General features: G+C 43.9%; 1 protein-coding gene across 2 annotated transcripts in view; it reads right to left on the minus strand.

The window, feature by feature from the left end:
* The window catches only part of TIAM1 (TIAM Rac1 associated GEF 1), a 441,710-nt gene that overhangs the window by 212,736 nt on the left and 208,753 nt on the right, over positions 1-20,221 (minus strand). The window contains exons 1-2 of one of the 2 annotated variants that reach the window (XM_003813220.4): positions 14,193-14,343; positions 9,286-9,465 (exon numbers count right to left, since the gene is read on the minus strand). The gene's annotated coding sequence lies outside the window, so the exon portion shown is untranslated. Of the gene's footprint in view, positions 1-9,285; positions 9,466-14,192; positions 14,344-20,221 lie in introns of those variants that run through there. The other variant, XM_063601293.1, reaches the window with a different exon arrangement.

A 20,221-nucleotide genomic window follows, 5' to 3' on the forward strand; every position in this document is an offset into this window, starting at 1 on the left:
TTCACAGCAAAATTACGCAGAAAGCACAGAGATTTCCCGTATACCTCCTGCCCCACACGCACAGCCTCCCGACTACCAAGATCTTTCAACAGAATGGTCTGTTTGTTGCAATCAATAAACATATATTGACACATCATTATTACCCAAAGTCCATAGTTTACATTAGGGTTCAGTCTTGGAGCTGTAGATTCCATGGCTTTGGATGAATGTATAATGACATGTATCTACCATCACAGTCTCATACAGAGTAGTTTCACCACCCTGGGAGCACCAGTCCTGTGTGCCCTGCCTGTTCATCCCTCTCTCCTCCCTAGCCCCTGGCAACCACCTTGATGGTTCTTCCATGTTCTTTCATGACTAGCTCATTTCTTTTCAGTGCTGAATAATATTCCATTAACTGGATGTACCACAGTTTATACATTCATTTACTGAAGGGCATCTTGGTCGTTTCCAAGTTTCCAATAAACCTGCCATAAACATCCGTGTGCGGAGTTGTTTTTGGTTTTTTGCATGGTTCTTTGTATTTTTTGTTTGTTTTTGTTTTTCTTTTTGGGGAACAGAGTTTCCCTCTGTTGGCCAGGCTGGAGTACAGTGGTGCAATCTCAGCTCACTGCAACCTCCCCATCCCAGGCTCAAGTGATTCTCATGCCTTAGCCTCCCAAGTAGCTGGGATTACAGGCATGCGCCACCATGCCTGGCTAATTTTTGTATTTTTGTGGAGATGGGGTTTCACCATGTTGGCCAGGCTGGTCTCGAACTCCTGACCTCAAGTGATCTACCTGCCTCAGCCTCCCAAGGTTCTCTGTATGTTTTTAATAGCAGTTTGGTACGGGGAGACACACCGAAAGAGAATGAAAAGAATGACCTTAGTGAGTTAGAGACAAAATAGACTTCATACTCTCCAAGAAAGTCGCTCTTTCTAAGAACACTTTTGAGAAGTTAAATTTGGCAAAGAATTCTAGTGTTAGTTTTATATACACATGCATCCATTTCTAATACTATGATTTTTTTTCAAGCACTTCAGATGGATTTATAAACTCGGAAAGGTAAAATGTGATTCAAACATTTTCTTTTGTCCCTATTAAATAAACATGTCTGTGAAACTTCGCTGTAGATTCCATTATACTTAGGCTGTGTTTTCCCAACTGGTACTACCAGCCCACGTGTTCTCTGAGGGATCCACTGTTGTGACATACAGAGCCAGTGCTAAAAAAACAAAAATGCTGGGTTGAATGCATTTCAAAAATTCAACCAAGTAGTCAACGAAGATGATGACAAACTTTAAAACAAAGATGCCTACAAATTTCTGGACACAGGAGTAGAAATGAATTATGAAAGTAAGCATCCATCCCACCAATTATGTCTCAAAATCCATATATAATTATTAAACTGAAGTTGCAAAACTGTAGGCATCTCAAGGCAGATAGGTTCATCCCTTGGAAAAGGGGAGCTCACCACATCAAACACAGCCTGCAGGCCCATAGGCCCAACCAGCCACAATGACTCCCAGGGGAAAAATGAGGAAGGAGGATGTCCCAGAACCCAAACGTGTCTTAAATGTTATTCCAAAAGAAACTACTTCTCAACTATCTCTAAAATCCAAATGCATTCCTGGTAGGACAGAGCCTACCCTACCACACTCCTGAGGACTGGGAATCTCCGGCTATGCCACACCAGCTTGAAACATCCAACCAAAAGGCATTTGACCAGGCCTTCCATTGGACAGCACTACTTTCCTACTGAGGGCTGACATTCTGCAGATAAATTTCCCAAATCCTGTATTTACCACTCTAAGTATTCCTGGGCACTCACACCCACTGCCATTTGTGAGTCAAAAAGAGGGCTGGCAAGGAAGCCTGGTGGATACACAGACAGGGGTCACAGAATGAGGGTCCCACGTGCAGGATTTCAGTCTGATTTCAAACCATGGAAATAAGAGGCAGGCAACTCACATTTCAATACCAACTTCATGTGCTCTTGAGAAAAGGGAAATATTGAACATCCAGATCTGCTTTTTGCTTTCTTTTAACTACAAGGTCCCAGCGAAAACATAATCCGTGTCTAACATATCCAATTACTGAGAAAAAGCACGTCCATGCTCCTGTGTTCTCTTCACCTGGCTAGTAACAAAATGGTATATTTTCCCATTTTGTTTAATTTTTCTGCTCTCAAAATTACTTCCAGATCCTATTTTTTCTTTAGTTTTCATTTTCATCCTACATGAAACCCCCTACTCCTGGAGTAAAAAGGAAAGAAAGAAAAGGAAACAACCAGAAGTTAACACAGTATTTTAAAACACAACACCAAAAATAAAAAATCCAGCCACAGCATCTGAGACTGAAAGAAACAAATAAATAATGTGTAAATAAATAATGCAGCACTATCAAGCTAAAAGTTGAGTCTTGGTACATAATATCCATATTACAGGCTTTGCCAACTATACAGAGGGAAACTTCTATACACTCAAGGAACCTAAGGATGCAACTCACAGCCCTGAGCAACAGGCTCAACTAAGGTTGAAGAGTCAGGAAGAGCCCAGGATAAGAACTTTGGTCTCCTGACCTCTTTCTAGCCCAGTGCTCACCCTCTCCTATTTCATATTAATGAAATACTAACTAGCAAATAATGATAATCATTTTGTTTAAACATACATGACTGAGCTTACCAGAAATACCCTCACTCACCTCACTCAAAAAAACTTTTTTTTTTCACCAAAAGAGAAAAATCACTGTGCCCTGAGCAGGAACCATTTCTAGCAGTATCAACACTGCCACTGGAACCACCCAGAGAAAATGCTCAAACCACCACCAGGGAACTCGTGATAAAACACCCACACTCACATTCATACTATGTACGTGATCATTAAAATCACCCTCCAATGATCTACAAAAAAAAAAAGTCTGTTGGTTAGAGCTCTTCATGACTAAATGGCTCATCAGACATCTGGGCAAACTAGATTCCTCTAAATATTGAGAAAGGTGAAGCAGAAACACTAAGAGTCCACATTGGTTTTCTGTCCCAACTCTTAAAAAGAACTAAATAAACCAGGCATGGTGATGAATGACTGCAGTCCCAGCCACTCAGGAGGCTGAGGCAGGAGGATTGCTTGAGGTCAGGATTTCAAGGCCAGCCTGGGCAACATGGCAAGACCCCATCTCTCAAAAGCAATTTTTATTTTAAATAAATAAATGAATTAAAGATTGTAGATGCACTGTTCACTGCTTGAGCTACCAACACAGGGAAATCAGGACCACAGAGGCTGGGGTTTCTCAGCTGCCCCGAGGGCTGAGGATCTGGGTAGGTTCTCCAACTCCGTTTTTTTCAGCAGTAAAACTGGAATGATAACAGCTCAATGGATTACTTTGAAGATTAAATGTCCTGACTCTTCAAATTTATCAAACTTCTAGTTTATACCTCTCATTTGAACCCTTCTAAACTTCTAGTTTATACCTCTCATTTGAACCCTTCTATGAACTCTCTTTTTGTTTTTTCTTTTGAGACAGGGTCTGGCTCTGTCTCCCAGGCCGGAGTGCAGTGGCGCAAACATGGCTCACTGCAGCCTCAACCTTCTGGGCTCAAGCAATCCTCCTGCCTCAGCTTGCTGCGTAGCTGGGACCACAGGCATGCACCACCACACCCTGGCTAAGTTTTTTATTTTCTTGTAGAGATGAGGCCTCACTTTATTGCCCAGGCTGGTCTCGAATCTCTAGGCTCAAGTGATCTTCCCACTTCAGCCTCCCAAAGTGCTGGGACTATGGGCATGGGCCATCATGCCTGGCCTGAACACTTATGAATTCTTGATGGTATATCTTTTCTTCCCTTCTACACTGTAAGCTACACTGTACCCCAAAGATGATATTCTACACTGTATCCCAAAGATGATATTCATAGCTACCCAACAAATGATTTGTTGAAAGAATGAATAAATGAGCTAACCATACCACCCTCCCCTCAAAAAAATTAATATGAAGCATAGTAACTAGATGTCACTCTCCTAACCTGAATACATTACCTTACCTTGGCTTGTTGAGACTTCTGCAAATACATTAGAAAGATAAATAGCAACAGTTACTACGTAGAGGTGAGAATCGGAAACGCTTCCAATCAACACTTATGGCTATAGGCTTTTCCACTTCGATTCAACCCCACGCTTGGTTTGCATGCAGGCAATTGCAACAGCCCCTAGTGTTCCATTCTAAAGCTGAAACCATGAAAAATCCATTTTATTTTCACTTAATGTCAACTCTTGTGCTTTCTTTGAAGAGGGATTCTGCTGCCTCCAGCCCTCCCCACCTGGGTGCTGTTTCTTTATTATCCCCACCCCCCTGCCTTTTTTTTTTTTTTGACTTGGGATCTCACTCTGTTGCCCAGGCTTGAGTGCAATGGCGTGGTTCTGACTCACTGCAGGCTCAAAGTCCTTGGCTCAAGGGATTCTCCCCCTGCTCAGCCTCCGGAATCGATGGGATTTTATGCAGGAAACACTGCACTCGGCTGTTCTTCATCAATGCTTCAGTCCTCATTACACATATTGATGCTGTTTGATCAGCAAAAAAATCCCACTGATAAGGGCACCTAACTGCGCTATCTTGACTCTCCGGGGATTTCAGATACCCTCACCTGCGCCTCCAGTAAAGCTAACCCAGGCCTCTGGAAAGAATTTTTTTCTAGCTCTGAAAGTAGTTATCTGCAGCCCATCCCTCCCTTCACAGCCCCCACATGGTTCATTCCCATCCCCATAAGCAAACCGAACTCTGCTGAGCATCAATTCGGAGCAGAGAGAAAAGGCTGTGTGCTTTGAGCAGACTGGCTCCTTCCCAAGCTAAACACACTTATGTGCATCTGACTCCATTACCGCCCCAGCCTGCACACGTACCAGGGCGCCCAGCCTTTCCGGAGGTGAGCTTATGTTTACCCACTGCCATGGGAGTATTTCCCAGTCAGCCTCTCCTCCCCGCAGTGGAGACTGGCTGCAACCACCCGACCCCCAACCCAGGCAACCAAATGTGACATCCAAGGAGTTCCCGGAGTGGCCATCTGTCCCTGCCACGCCAATGTTTACGCGACATGGGCAGGAGAAGGACAGGCCAGGGAAGCCTCCAGGGTATCTCGCATCAGACCCAAGGCATCCACATCCCAGGCCGTTTGTGCCACAAAACAAGACAGTGAAAGAAGAGTCCTCCGTCTAACCGGAGAGGTTCCCGGTTCCTAAAGAGAAGCATCCATCTCTTTAACTTTCCTGAGGGTGTTCAAAGAACCAGCCTGATACGTTTCACCTGTGGACGAACATCTAAAAATAAAATGAGATCCCTAATTTTGCAGTTTTTAAAATATTACCTCACCCTCCCCACCCTCCACAAAGTGAAACCTACACATGGTATTTCAGACAATAATGACTTCAACAAGTTCATGAACGGTGAAATGCTAGGAGGAATTGGCTAACGTAGAAAAGATTTAGATCAGAAATAAACTCAAGCCAGGTGCGGTGGCTCATGCTTGTAATCCCAGCACTTTGGGAGGCCAAGGCGGGTGGATCACCTGAGGTCAGGCGTTCAAGACCATCCTGGCCAACATGGTGAAACCCTGTCTCTATTAAAAATACAAAAATTAGCTGGGCATGGTGGTGCACACCTGTAATCCCAGCTACTTGGGAGGCTGAGGTGGGAGAATTGCTTGAACCTGGGAGGCGGAGGTTGCAGTGAGCCGAGATCACACCACTGCACTCCAGCCTGGGTGACAGAGCGAGACTCTGTCTCAAAAAAAAAAAAAAAAAGAAAGAAACTCAAGAGTCTCCAAATTCTAGAGTTAATATGACCATTAGACATGCTCATCTAAATGTCTCTGTTTATATTCACAACCGGAGCTCAAGATGTGTGGGAACAGTCACGAGTTTAGAAATCAGATAACACACACTTCAACTCCAGGGTCACTGCCACAATAGAGTGATTTTAGTCAAGCTACCTAGGTTCCACCAAGTAGACGTGGAGATGAGAATACGCACAGGCCCAGAGGGGCTGTGAGGTGCAATCATGTATTCTGTTAGAGATCACAAAGCAGAAGAATGCCAGGCACACAGTAGGTGCTCAATGTTTGCATCTTCCTTTCCAGCCCTAGCCCTCCTTCCATAGCCTTACAATGTCGGGGGCGCACCCAGGAGGCAGAAGATGTCCAAGACAGCATAAGTGAAGACAGACGCCACTGGGGAGTGTTCGGCCGGCCATCAGCTAAGACTCAGCGCACTGACTCTGCTGGGACATATTTCTGTTATCTTTCGAATGGGGACAAAAGATGCTTGACATGTTTCACCTACCATTTGCATGAAATCTGTTGAACTACATCCGAAGTACTGGGGGAGAATCCACATTATTCATCACATAAATGTGCTTAAACTCCCTCCGGGGGGAAGATGGGCTAGCCACTGTGCCTGAAGCCAAGAGATGACACATCCATTCTATGACTCAACTTGAGCAGCTGCAGTGTGAAAATACACACACAGGCTCACACAGAAATGGGCTAACAATTTTTAGAATTGCCCCTTGCTTTTTTTTTTTTTTTTTTTTTTTTTAGTTTTGCTCTTTAACCTCATTACTTTCCTTTGCTCACAGAACCTGGAAGCAACGTTGACATTTCTTTGGACAGCTCTGACCGGGTTTTAATCCCAAAAAGAATCCCTCAACACTGTGGCACATGAGGCACAGGGCACAGTCACAGCTCTCACGGACTCATGATCCTACTTCGGGGAGAGCTCGGAAGGGTAACATCATCTGAGAAGGAACACTGGTTCCGAGGGGCAAAAATCACAGTGGCTGGGGCAGTCCAGAAAGACAGCCGGGAGGAGGTGGACTTGAACTGACCCTGAAGGAGAGGTAAAATCTGAATCGGCAGAGAGCAGGCAGGAGGCCAATGGGGGTAACCAACAAGGACAGGTGCCCTGAGACAGGACTCAGGAAAGCTGACTCTGGCGGGCTGTGTGGCCACTCGTTCAGCTAACATTTACTAGGCATGCCATGGCAGTCACTATAGCCATGATGGGGCAAGTATAAAGAGAATCCAAGCAACCCACCCTGGAGGAACACACAATAGCACGGTGATCAAGAGACTAGACTCCATAGGCCAGGCTGCCTGGTTCAAATCCTGGTACCTCACTTTCCAATGCTATTGCTTTGAATAGGTTACTTAGGCCAGAGGTGAGAAGTCATGTATACATTTTTGATTAGGAAGTGTTTTCAGAGAAAACCAGAAAGTAGGTAGGGGAGATCTTGAAGGGAAGGAAGCCCTGGAGGCACTCTAGACCCAGGGCAGATAAGACCTCAGCCTTGGCCTGGAATATGTGCACCCTTCTCAGGGTTAGCCCTTGCTAGGGATGCCCTGGGGGTATAGAGACTACCAGGTAGTTGGCCAAAGGGAATCCAGCCCCTAAAGGCACCCTCCACCAAAGACAGCAGGAGCAAAAGCACTCAGGGAGAGGGAATTTACTAGACAGGTGAAGGGGACCCAAAGGGATAGGGGCTGAACATGGACAGCCGGTGCTCCAAAGGGTTAATAATTGTTGTTTTTATTATTATTATTGTTATTATTATTATTATTATTATTTTGAGACAGAGTCTTCCTCTATTGCCCAGGCTGGAGTGCGGTAGTGTGATCTCAGTTCACTGCAACCTCCACCTCCTGGGTTCAAGCAATTCTCCCGCCTCAGCCTCCCGCGTAGCTGAGATTACAGGTATGTGCCACCAAACCAGGCTAATTTTTGTATTTTAGTAGAGACAGGGTTTCACCATGTTGGCCAGACTGGCTCGGACTCTTGACCTCAAGTAATCCGCCCACCTCGGCCTCCCTAACTGCTGGGATTACGGGTGTGAGCCACCACACCCGGCCTATTATTATTTATATGATTATTTTTACCCCTTGAAAAAGGCATGTAGCCTAATTATGATAATACAATGTGTCTGTATTATCACAGGGAAAGTGAGTGCTTTGGCTCCGCTCTCTGTTGGAGGGTGCCCTTAGGGACTGGATTCCCTTTAACCAACTACCTGGGAGTCCTGTACCCCCAGGGCATCCCTAGCAAGGGCTAACCCTGAGGAGGGTGCACATATTCCAGGTCAACCCGGAGGTTTTATCTGCTCCGTGTCCAGACAGCCCTTGAAAGAAAGGTTTCTCCAAGCCACTGTGTACATGTGGAGAAAGGAGTGGCTACGCTGCTGTGCGTCTGGATGCAGGCAGAGCGGAGCAGCAGGTAAGACTGGAGGAACAAGTCACAGCAAGATCTGCAAAGCAGGACCCGGAATGCAGTGTGGGAAACTCTAAAAGTTACAGGAATCATGCATTCCTCAGGAAGCACCTGTGATGCTTGCCCTCTCTCAAGTCCATAGTCTCCTATTGTGTTCAATTTCTGGACCAACCAACATAGGAGCCCAACCTGGTAAAGGTTAAATAATGCATCCCGATGTCACCTGCTAACAAGGTCAAAGTGCGTTTGTCCACGAGAGGAAGACAAAGTTGAAAAGAACAAGAGCAACTTCACATAGCTAGAAAGCCCCTTTTGGTCTACGTCATTTTCCTCCTAGGAAGTAAACGGGGACTGCATGGGCTAACGTGACCGTTCCCACTTAGAAGGGAAACTGAAGTACCCACAGCCCTTTCTGCTGGAATTCCCTAGAAGGGGTCTGTGCCACATACAGGAAGTAGGGAGGGTGTCTTTGCAGCATATTTCTTCTCTTGGAGTTAACTGCGAACGTTGCACGGCGACCGCTTGATCCATTCTGTGAAAGCCCCAAGCCTGTCATGCAATAAAGACGTCCAGTTTCACCGCAGCAGGGAGGCCGCATGAAATATTCCACTTGAACAAAACCCACTTAGCAGTTTACATCAATGCTTACCCTGTCGCATTGAAAGTGATGTGAACCCACACCCAAGAGCCCCCAAACCAGCACGTTGATACCAAGTTTCCCCAGTTGCATTCAAATCAATTCCTTCTTCCCCTTTCCTAGTATCATGGGGGCAGACAAAAGAGAAGTCAGAAAGACAGAGGATTACCCGCAGCCAACTCCAAAATAAAATAACCATGGGAACCACCCAGGAAGAATGGGAAAGGTTCCCAGGAAACCCATTTCAAAGCCTCAGATTGCAAGTGGGGAGACTCAGCAACCCTTTAACCACCAAAACAATCGTCACAAACAATGAACTTTCTATTGTCCCAAAAAAGGTGGATTTGGGCAGGATCAAGATAATAAAGACTTTAAAAGCTTCAATCCTCATTCCCCAGCCTTTTGCAAACGCCACACTTACCCCATTGGAAACAGAAGAGGCTTTGTCAAGATCTCCAAATGGGCCATCTGCAGGGACTGCTCACATACTAGGTGAGAGACTAGGATTCAGAGCATTATGCCCATGGTACCAACCAGCCTCCTCTTCCTCCTCCTGGGCTTCAGGTCTAGAAAGGTGGGTCTCAGTCCACAGTGATTCTACCTATAAGAGCAACATAAGAAAATAATGGGTTTTGTGCTTCGTTTTTACATACCTCTAGAGATTGCAAGATTATCCTCAGAAACATTTAACGTGATAACACAGGAAAAGTACCTTACATGTTGTAGACACTCAATACATTAGAGTATGGATATTTTGATAAGCAGTTCGTATTTTAATAAAGAAGCATTTACCAGGCTTAGTTATCTATAGCTTTGTAGAAAGCACCTTGACTGTAGAGATTCTTGCCCACCAAAATCTCATAGTTAATGGAAACACTGAAGCATGTGGCTGCAAGGTACTAGAGGAAGCTCTAGATTCAGTACAAGAGCTCACAAATCAATCCACCCTGAATCATTCAAGAAACAAAACTTTCCAAAAGTGATGATCTCTTCCCTAAAAGTGTTACCAATGAAAGCCATGCTAACACTTGTTTTCAAGCAATGGCATCAAAATAAACTGGAGAAGCGGGTGTTGCAAAATACTCATGAAAACGACGCCTCCTTGTTCTCCATTCTCATGAAAGCATTGGCTAGAACAAGATAGCACCACTGGGTCATAGTGGGCAGGCCAGACCAGGTGCAGCTAGTCAATCTGTCTTCATTGAAAATAACTCCACACTTGAAGCTGATTCACTACCCAAAATGTACACCAAGACTCACTCCTTGAGCAAAGCAGAACTTTAGCATAGCACCATAAAGCAAATGAAGCCTTTTCCCAGCTCACAATCCCTTTCCATCCCCAGTCCAGTCCCTTGCAATACTAGATGCATAAATAAATGCTAAGTAATTATGCCATTACATAGGACAAGGTCCTAATACCCTAGGACCTTGTCAACTGAGAGACCCTAAGAAGAACCAATGGCTCAGGGTTGGGCAAACTCAATAACGCTACATTCCCTTGTTGGGGAATATTAACCAGCCAAGCTCCTCTGTCCTATGCTCTTATTGTCCCTTTTTGGTTACAGCATCAACCATAATATCAAACAATCAACACTTCCCCCAAAAGTGCTTAGAAACTCCAAGGTCTGAAAAAGTACTCCAAGGTCTGTGGCATGAAACTGCTATGGCAGTCACCAGCATCGTCTATCTTCACGTTTAATTCTTTTCCTGTTTTAATTTAATTTTTAGAGATGGGGTCTCACTATGTTGCCCAGGACAGCCTCAAACTCCTGGGCTCAAGGAACCCTCCCGTCTCAGCCTCCTGAGTAGCTGGGACTACAGGCACACACCGCCATGACCAGCTTCCAAGTTAAATTCTTGAGTAACTAAATTTAACACACTTTGCCTTCATAGAAGCAACCCACTAACTTACATCTCAGTCGCTGCCAAGTTTCGGGCTTTGTACTCATTTCATTTTTACACTAAAGGCAGGCAAAAAAAAAAAAAAAAAAAAAGGAAAGAAAAAAATAACAGAGCAGAGCAGTGGGTAAGATCCTCAGGAGATAAGACAAACTGAGAGGAAAAAAAAAAAACCAACACTGGGAAAGTAAGATAAAAATTGGAGGGAAGAAATGGTAAGATAATCAACTAGGAAAACAAGATAAAAATACTGAAAATATGGAACTTGCCCATAATGAAGAGAGAACAAATGGGGGAAGTGGTTTTTGTTTTATTCTACGGCAGTAACTTCACCTTCCTTCACCTTCCATTGAGAGAAGTGGAAAGGTTGGAGGTAGGACAAGAAAGGGTAGGAGGCAGAAAATACTAATCGTTACACTGAAAACACTAAGTGTCACTATTAAATGCCTACTTTGTGCCAAACGAAGGATAGAAACCTTACATGAATATTCATAATGAAATCTCATTATACGCTGAATTCACAGTGCAATTTCACAATCAGTTTCCAGATCACATTTGGGGAAATACAAGTTCAGAGAGGTTAGGCAATTTTCCTGAGGCCACACAGTCAAAAGTGGCAGAGCAAGAATTCAAAGCCAGGTCTTTCTGACTCCAGCATCCTTTCTGATATACTCAGAAAGAATCTGTTCTGAGAAAACTTTAAAATGCTCAGACTCATGCATTAAATATGAACCAAAATGAAGTGTCTTCTCCAGTCATTACAGCAAATTTGTTCTGCTGTCGTACAAGGTAAATCTGTATTGTCAAGTGGGTTGAAAGTACCTACAATTCACTTTAAATTACCAGTAAGTCTTATGTAAATTCTAGTTACATTTTTCCAGAACAATATCACAGGGTGTGCCTCAATTAGTACACAAAACCCACCTTGGAACAATTTGGTCCACTGTGTGTGGTGTTCACAAACAGAAAGTATATTTTAATAAAACTGAAAAAACATAATCTATGTCAAACATACAAAGACAAATACATGGTGTCCTCCTACTTGCAGCTAACGAACTCAGTTGCTAATTTTCAAAGGCTGTTTAAGGCCTTTTTCGACAGAGTTCCACTGGGCAGAATTTTAAAAATGAATATAAACTCAAGAAAGGAGGTGGCCTTTGTTTGTGTTCCAATTAAGATACCATCAAAAATCGAAGTTGGTTCTTCCAAAAGACCAATAAAATTGATAATACATTAGCAAGACTGATGGGGAAAAGGTACAAATAACGCCATGAATGAAAAAGGAAACATATCTACAGATACTACAGTCTTTAAAAATATTATGAGGACAGCATGTTCAATATTATACCAAACAATTTTAAATTGTACATAAAATGGGAAAATTTCTGTAAAAATTAGGTATTAAAACAAACAATTTTAATGATCTAGTATCTATTAAACAAATTTACAATTTAAAAACAGATAAGGTGGCACATGCCTATAGTCCTAGCTATACAGGAGGTTGGGGCGGGAGGATCACTTGAGCCCAGGAGCTCCAGTCCAGCCTGGGCAACAGAGCAAGACTCCATCTCTAAAAAGAAGAAATAAGTGAATAAAATTTAAAAATATAACCAACCAGAGACAAACCAGCTTATTTACTGGGAGAGGTGGGGAGACAATATGAAAAGATAATGATACAGACATTGCCACTTTCTCTCACATCTACACGGTCATATACTAGCATTAACCCCAATTTCAAATGTCCTCATGATGGTATCTTCTAACAGTCACATGTGACAATATCTAAAAACCTTTGCTCTATGAACAATGCAGTTCCCCTTTTTGTAGCTAAGAATTATTGTTCCATAAAACTCCGTCTATTAGTCAGTTTCACCAGCATTATCATGAGATCCAATTTGGTTGTCTTTCCTGTTGAGTGAGTTACTAAAGGTTCCTTGTGGGGTGGAGGGGCGTGAGGGAGTAGGTCACAGACCTCATGTCAGCATCAATTTCACATCTACCTGCTGCTGGGTCCTTTCTTGAGCTCAAAATGAGCTAGAACTCAGGGCTCTAGCCCTGGATCATGCAACCTGTTGTTCTTCCCTAAGCCATGTCTGATTTGGTTTAAAAGTAATTTCCTCTCCATCTGTATCTTTAACTTCAAGGAAGTGGGAGAGTCAGAGCAAGCTAAGCAAACTGCGGCCCCAGCAACCTGCCTCCCGACCCCCAAAGTTCAAGGGAAGGTATGCTGAGAGAGTCAGCCAATTCCGCTTTGATATAAGAAAAATGATAAAATCAGCTACTGACATTTTCCTGATTGTACCCACCCCAGACCCGGGAAAGAACATTTGGCTTGCTATAAATACAACAGGAGCCACACATTTTTCACCTTCATTTCTTCCCCTAAAAGTAAGATGATTCTGTAAACGTTCTCATGAAGGATTCGCTTACAAAAAAACAAAAACCAGCTCCAGCTGCTGGTGTACTATTAAGTTGTTGATCAGGTATGAAACAAGTGCAACAGTAACAGTTAACCCAATAGCCTCCCTCTGACCCCTACACACTGAGCAAAAGCTACACAGGCCAAATGGAAGCCCAGTGACCAGCTCCAGACTTGAAATAAAACCTAAAGCCTGTCTGTGAAAAGCCTCATTTGAGCTAAGTTTATCCTTTGCTGGGACATACTGCCACTTGCAATGATCCCAGCCCCCAGCGCCACCTTCCACCCAAACTTCCTCTCACAAAATTGACTTAGGCAATCGATCCAAAGATAAGCTAGCTTTCACAGAAAGACAGACATTTAAAAAAATGATCCAGATAAACAAATCACACCTCCACAGCCAGGAACCTAGAGTCGAACTAATTTAATCAGATGTAAAATTAATGAGAACCCCGAGACTTCCGATGTCCCACTCCAGAACTCCCATCCAGGTGCGGTCGGGAGCCACAGCTTCTGAATATTCCTTCGGAACTTTTTTCTCACTTGATTCCCAAGCCTGTCATGGGGTTCTTTTTCAATGGCACTGACCTGCAATTACCCAACGAGCAGCGGGACAGCCCCGGGCAGGACGCATCCTGGGTGGGTGACGTGATCCCGCAGTCTCCTCCCCGACCCCATATCCCATACAATGATCCTCGCTTACAGAAGTCAAGGGGGAAAGATGACGCTTTCAAAGCCCGAATCTCTTTACCCTGGAGCCAGAACCAACGTCGCCGGCGTCCCCTGCAGCTCAGCCGGCAACGCGCGCCGAGCCTCGGGGCGCAGCTTGGAGACGCGCTTGCTCGTTCTGGGAAGGGGCACGGGGCGCACGGTTCCCCGGCCCCAGCTGCACAGCTCAGCTCGGGGCTCTCACCTATCCTCGTTCAGAGCCACATTCGGCTGCCTCCCCTGACCACCCGACACAAAGAGATTCGCCGGTGGAAAGAATCGATTTCAAAATTCAAGCTCACCCCTGCTCAACAAGGCGCGCACGTTTCTCCCCGTCTGGCTTCACATGTCTCAAACTTCCAGTAACAGAAATGAGGAAGCAGCAGCCTTCCCCGGCTGCTGGCGGAGGCAGTGGGTGTAACTTGTGAAGTTTCGTGCTATGATGAATCTGGTCACTTGGGTGTGTTGGAGAGGGTTGGTCGCTCCTCCCTTCCTCCTCCCACCATCACCTCCCTCCTCTCCGCCTCCCTCTCCAATTTAATTCTTCCCTCTGGCATTCGCCGGCTGTCACTCAGAATCCCAGCACCCTCCCCACCACATCCTTGGGGGCAATGTATTTCGAAAAGGTCTTAACCATTTTACGGATGAACCTGGTCACCCTGCACAAAGCGTGAGTGCTTGTCAAATAATTTTCTACAGCACATGGCAAAAAAGCAGCGCCTCTTAAAAGATATAAAAGGCCAGCAATGTTACATAAGCGCCCCCCACCAGCCCTTCAAGGGCAGAAACGTGGGTAGTTCATTCAGTGGAGACCTAACTCCCAAACATCTATTGAAAAGGAGTGGAGGGCAGAAAAACAGAAACCAAACTTTCAGTTGGCTGCCTTTTCTTTAATATGTACTAGAAAGTATTTCCAATATACAACATATATTTGAAAAGAATATAATGAACACCCACGTGCCCACCATGTAGCATAAAAAAATTAAAATTACTCACATAGTGGAAACTATCTGTCAACCTCTTCCTTGCTGAAATACATCCCTCTTTCCTTCCCCCTGGAAAGAAAACTGCCCCAAATTTGATTTCCCATGAGCAATTTTTATATCAGTTTCTAAAAATGTGAAAGGGAACATGCTAACTTAAAGTTTACCAGAAAGCCATGCAATGAACATCCCTCTGCTGTGCTTGACCTTGGTTTCCAAACAGAAGTTTCTTTAAATAAAACTTTAAATGACCTCAGGTTAAATGATGCCTCAGGTGGCTGGTTAAAGAGAATGAAAGAAATCACAAAAGAAGAAAACGGTAAATCTGAAGTGACAAGTGAGAGGCTATATCTGAAAGGGTTGAAGCATTCATGGATGAAATTGATAGATTAATAGAGTATTATCATTTTATAAGGTTAAAAGCTGTGCCAAAAACTAAGGATACTCATCCATACTGCAAGGGACTTTCCTCAAAGACACAGGCTACAAAAATAAAAACCCAACATTCATTAAAGAAGTCATAATGACTCAAATGCCAGCCAGGGATTCAGCCTGGAAACAGTACTCCAAAAAGGGAACTTTCAGATACATTTAAACTTGACTCAAATATATATGTATATATATCCATATATATATTTTATATATATTCATATATATCCACACGGATTCACACATATGTATATTCATATGTATATGAACATGAAGAAAGAGATGCCTGGTTCATCTTTACATTCTTGGTAAAGAATATAGGCTGGTATAAAGGCTGGTATAGCAGAAAATTTAATAACCACCTGATAAATGAATTAAGCAAATAAACAAAAGAGTGCCCACAAACACATCTAAAGGAACAGAATGGGCACGGTGGCTCACGCCTATAATCCCAGCACTTCGGGAGGCTGAGGCAGGTGGATCACCTGAGGTCAGAAGTTTGAGACCAGGCTGGAAACACGGTGAAACCCCGTCTCTACTAAAAATACAAAAATTAGCCAGGCACGGTGGTGTGTGCCTGTAATTCCAGCTACTCAGGAGGCTGAGGCATGAGAATTGCTTGAACCTGGGAGGTGGAGGTTGCAGTGAGCCAAGATCACACCACTGCACTTCCAGCCTGGGTGACAGAGTGAGACTCTGTCTTGAAAATAAATAAATAAACAGAATGAAGAAAGAGAAGAATGTTTGGATACAGCAATGGTCCTTAGTTGGAGGTGAATTTGCCTCCGGGGAACATTTGGCAATATCTGGAGTCATTTTTGGTTGTCACAGCTGGGGGTTGCTACTGATATCTAGTAGGTAGAGTCCAGAGATGCTGCTCTACATCCTATCATGCATATAACAGGCCCCCACGACAAAGAATTATCCAGCCACAAATGCCAATAGTGCTGCTGCTGCTGAGAAACCCTGATTTAGAAGTTTCACTATCACCTGTCATTTAATTAATGTATTCCATCTATTCCATATAGCATCATCAATTTGAAGAGACTCTCTAGGGACTTAGAAAAACATGCAACAACACTTCTCCTTTTCCACCGTGCAGCATTCAATCGCTGAGAACCATACATATGGGGTCAGAAGAAAGCAGACATTGAGATCAGAGGCAGGAAAGCATCCCGTGGTTTTGGGTGCAGCCTTGGCATCCATGCACTCACCAAGCTACTGACTTACGCTGAATCTGGATGAAAACAATCATGAAGGGGATGGGAGAAGGATGATGTAAAGCCAGGCGGGACTGTCTTGAGAATCAGAGATCGCGTACTTCGGGGAAGCCGACATGGTGTGCAGCGAGAGATGTGACAGATACTGAGACAAAGCAGCCCCATCGAGGCCCATCAGTCATTTCTCCATTGACAATTATGAGTCTCCACTGGAACTACTCCACACACAACAGGAAGGCGCTTCATCTCATTACAGCATATAGAAAAGAATGTTACAAATCACTCGTGGGAAGAGGAAGGCAAGCACCATGAAGTCAGTGGTCGGAGCATCAGAGCAGTGGGCTTACACGGGGAGCACATCTTGCCTAGAGGTTTTCTGGTCTCATGATTACCTAAGAAGGTTTCTTTTAGCTCTGGGTGGGTGGGGGGCATATACTTTTTTTTCACCTTCTTTCTGATATTATTATTTAATTTCTGCATGGAGGGGGAGAAGAGCTTTTTGTTGTTACTTAGTGTTTCTCTAAAGGGGAGGTGGGGGAACAGTAGGTTTGCTCATCTTGAATTTTCTTAAAGCCACATATATGGTGGGGACGCAATACATACATGTTGGATTAAACCAAATAGTCCCCACCTTCTTCCCTATCTCTCAGGCCTAAAAATAAAGGGTCCCCTGTAGATGCTTCTAGAGAAGAATACCTTGAGATCAAGAGTCTGAGCAACATGTGAACACGTTACATAAACCCTGCTGGCTCCATACAGTGGCGGGCAGGTTTTCACAGATCTGAACAGAACGGCTTACCTGATAGTGATGAAAATACAGCAATATCAGAACTGGAGAGGCCCTAGGCATTGGCCTTGGGCCTCGGAGGGAAGCAGGACTTAGCATCCAAGAATTTACTGCTATAGCAGAAGGGCTGTGTCCTCCTGCCCAGGAAGATTCCCCCACAACACTAGTAGACAAGTGGGCAGTAAGGAAGACGCCTATCCCTCTAAAGGTACCAGTTTCTTAACCTGCGGTTCTGAAAGCCACTAGTTTTGCTTTTTAAGTCATGCGAATTTTGGAAAAGAAAATGTGAACACAGGTCCGAGCTCCATCAGCAGCAATGAACTTATACACAAATGTACAGTATTTCTGCTCCAAAGAAATGCAACCAGTAGAGGGAGCACAGCTGACTTTTGTTGTTAATTTCTCAAGATCGGGATGAACCTGGGGATGATGCTAAATGATACAAAAATAATACACATCACCGCAAAAGAAAAGATGTATGCACGAACATTTAGAGAAACTGTAAACCCTGACACCCTTAGAAGGTATGTGAATTGTTAGTGGATATTTGCACAAGAGCTGGCTAAACAGACAGAAGAGGACTATATAAAAAATAAATTCATGTTGGAAAACAATATGTGGCATGTGGAGAAAAGGTCACAAAGGGTTAAACTTCTTTTTCCCTTTGTCAAGTGGATTTACACTCAGAAATGAAAACGTATGGAGAGTTTATTTAAGCGTATTCTCTCCAAAAATTTTAACTCAGTGTTTAGCTTGCTCACTCTCTCTCTATATATGTTAGATCTACAATAGCTGGGCTTTAAAATTCCTTTCAAATTGCATTCTCAGTGACAGAGATGGCTTCCAAAAGCAAGCATTTTCTGGATTTCTCTTCAGGGGTCTCCAGAACCAACTTGGTCAGGAATCAAGGTGTCTTCAAGATCTGCGAATTTGAAGCCATCAGCCACAATGGAGCTTACCTCCACCTTTTCAAGCCTTCATAGAACAAAAACAAGGTAAGAAGTGCTGGCACCAACCCGTCCTCACCTATGTCACCTAGCAACAATGTTATCAGCAGCAAGGCCAGGGAAGAGTCTCCTCCTCCTCCTCGTGTTAGGTGATACGCAACAGGGGTGTTAACACCGTCAAATTACCTGAATCCAAACACGATTTCCCAGCATCACTGCAGTTCCAAATATGCATCCTGTTAATGGAATCCATATTTGGACTGCTATGGAAATGCAGAAGGTTTTTCATAACTACATTTTGTGGTTGACTACCAACGGATTGCCAAAATCAATCTTTTATATTTGAAACTGATGAAAGGTCTAAATATGGATCCATCCCACACACTCCCATGCTAGGTAATCTGAGGATCTGCTCGGGAATACGGACATGTTTGAAAACACTGCAAACACTTGTTTCAGCCCTGGATGGGGTCTTTCTTTTCTCTGAGAGACAAACAAGGTTCACCTTTCTAGGCAAAGTTTTAAAACACAGTCTTCATTAAATTTGATTTGATACAAGAATGTTTTACAACTTCAAAGTAAACCTTATGCCAACCAAACTTAGAGACTCTTTACATAGTTTTCTCTATCTGAAAACAGAATACCTAACAAATACATAGAGATATTCCTAAAAAATACAGGGCCAGCCAAAAAGAGGCCAGGAAACTCTAATAGCTTTTAAACACCACCTCCAGAATGCATTGCAGGGACTGTGTGGCAAATTCCCTAAAATCCAAGGGCTTCAGTTTCCTTGACTATAAAATGATGATGTTCGATTTAATTTTCTCTGCCTTCTGAGCTCTATCTTCCAATTATAAGTTTCCATGATTTTAAAGCCCCCATTGTTTTCATTACCCCAAATTAGATTTCCTTACAGAAGAACAACTTTCATCTAACAAGTCAAAGTCAACAGGGTCAGGACTCCTTGGTAGCCCACATTCTTGTAAGTGAAGCCAGGTTTGTAACCGAAAGGGTGAAGGGAAAAGGGAGGAAGTGCAACCAGAGTTAGATAAAGGTAACAAAGAAGGCCAAGGAAACATCCGTGAGCTCTTAGCTCCCACCAGCAATAAACCATATGGGGCCAGATGCTGTCCCACCCACACACACAGTAAGGCTTTTGATTTCAAGGGCCCTGGGTGCCTTGCACAAATGGTGCATGTGTTCACGGGGGTAAAAGCATCGAAGTTTTTCCTAGTTTGGGACCTTTCAGATACCTCCCTGCTCGGCAGCAATAAACAATAATAATTGTTAATGGCACTAGAAGTAAGATAATATAGAATAACTAAGAAGACAAAAAGTCAAGTTCTAATTTCAGTCCTGCCATTTCTTCAAAGAATGCCAGGATAGCTTTATAATCCCCAGTATAGCCTCTTGAAAAAGCTGGGTCAGGGAGTATCCCATCGGGGAGGCCTCATTTGGTCATGAGAGAAGCAAGGATACAAAATGAGAAGAGCCGGTTCAAGTCCAGGGTCCAGCGACAACCAGAAGAGTAACTCAGAGCAAGTCCCTCTGCCTACCCTTCGGTAAAGTGGGAACTTAAAATAGTAGATGCCTATTGGCAATGGAATGCATGGGTTAACAGGCTTTGGACTGGGCACATGCCCAACACTGTCTCTAAATGGGCGAATGGGCACTAAACATGTCAAGACAATTTTCAATCAGGAAATAAGCCAACCCTGTTTCTTAAACGATCTTAGCATTTATAATGTTCTCAATGTTTTCACATTGACGGTGCTATTTTGGCAAAAAGTACAGTTCTGGCACTAGTTACGTGTCGGATAACAGAGTGGAGGTCCTTCCCAATGGGGTCACAGAGGGCTCACCCTCTTGAGCCCTAAGCCTTCCCCAGAGAGTCCCTACTGTGGGGAAGTAGCAGGCCACCCTTGTGAGGGTGGACGCAGTGAGCCACAAAGGCCCGACACTAAC

The sequence above is a fragment of the Pan paniscus genome, chromosome 22 (assembly GCF_029289425.2).
Source record: "Pan paniscus chromosome 22, NHGRI_mPanPan1-v2.0_pri, whole genome shotgun sequence".
NCBI classification, from domain to species: Eukaryota; Metazoa; Chordata; class Mammalia; order Primates; family Hominidae; genus Pan; species Pan paniscus.